Genomic DNA, 1,802 nt, shown 5'->3' with positions numbered 1-1,802 from the left:
CAGCGGAGGGGGGAGAGAGGAGAGAGAGAGAGAGAGAGAGAGAGAGAAGGTAGGGAGATAGAAAGGTAGGGAGAAGCAAAACGGAGGGTGAAATGGTGAGATATGGAGTTGCCGGAATTTTTTCCAGGTGGTGGCCGGCGGTTGCACGGTTGATGGGTGTGGGTGGTTCTATTTTTTTTGAAACATTTTATGTTAAAATCGACCGATTTTGGTGTAATTTATTCAGGGGCGGGAGATTCAAATTTCACAAAATTTTGAATTTCAAATTTTAAATTTTATAAAAATGACCAAAGATTCGTCGATTTTATATAAATTCCCGCAAAACTTAAAATCCACCCTCTTAAAAGCCACCAACATGCTTCGGTCGATTTTATACTAAAATCTACCGGATATGGTCTATTATAGCTAAATTCCACCAATATTTGGTGGTGGATTTTAGTAATTTTGTTGTAGTGGTCCTTTTATTTTGTTGTATTTTAATCTTTGTTTTATCATATAATCCAAACTGATACTTATTGCTTAATTTAGGAAGTAATGTATATTATATATTCAAGGTATGCTACAATAGTGATATGTTTTTAATGTCAAGCGAGGACAATAGACTACTGAAAAACACAGCAAGCTCTCTTCCGACATTCACTACTAGAAATATGGGATCAGCCATCGATTCTGAACCGATATTAAAAAAATACTGAACCGATGTCTTCACGTGTGATGTTAAATGTCATCAGCCTTTGACATCGGTTCACAGCCGATGTCTATTACAGTGCTATACATCGGTTTTAAGAATAATTCTGATGTCTTTGCAACAAATTTCAGCTTATATTACAGTATTTCTAGGTGAATATGAGTATATTATGGGGTAATTATCCATTAAAACATGAAACCTACAAGCTCTAAAAAATATTTTTTTTAAATCTTTCGAACAAACCGATGTGAAAGTCTAGATTAGACATCAGTTATGTTGTCTGACCGATGTGAAATGGTCCATCAGACATCGGGTACTTTTATCAACCGATGTAAAATACTGGGTTAGACTTCGGTTTCGTTCGTTTTGTGATGTTAAATCCTTTTGTTTAATATCAGTGTTTTTTTTAACCGATGTTTAATCTTTAATATTATAAAATTTAAGACATCAGCTATTGAAAATTCGATGTTATTTGGCTTAAAATACATTGATTTTTTTACAGAACCGATGTCAAATGACTATTTGACATTGGTTTTTGTAGTTCTTTTTCTGTTAATATTGTTTCACCTGATGTCTTTTGTTCATTTTAACATCGGTTTTAAATTACCATTCTGATATGTTAATGTACTGTAAATTGCATATGCCATCCTGGTACTATTAATAGCCCAGGGAACCAATTGCATTTTCAACCAAAAAAATACCAACAATATGCAATACATCCAACCAAATTTGTAAAAACATAGAGGTATACATTGATACCAAATTTACTAACATTCATTCCAACAAGAGCTCAATTCGGACATTACTTTCCAAGTCTAAAATAAACATCCCAACTAAAAATAATAAAACTCAAATTCCAAAGTTATTACATCCAACATTCTAAACATATTTGACTAGTTAATATGTACCACCAGATAGTATCTGGAGGTAGTATCTGGAGGTAGACATCATCTGGAGGAAGATTCCTATAATACCAGATCCAACAGTAAAGTGAGAAGTGATACAGTAGGAAATTCCACTGGGAAAGTACTTACATTGGCATCAGCTGAAGAACTTGGAGGCTCCCTACTAGGGACGGATGGAGTTTGTTTATATGAAGAAGATCCACTCGGAC

Source organism: Apium graveolens, chromosome 1 (assembly GCF_009905375.1).
Source record: "Apium graveolens cultivar Ventura chromosome 1, ASM990537v1, whole genome shotgun sequence".
In the NCBI taxonomy this organism is placed as follows: Eukaryota; Viridiplantae; Streptophyta; class Magnoliopsida; order Apiales; family Apiaceae; genus Apium; species Apium graveolens.
Note: the sequence above shows the minus strand (reverse complement) of the source record.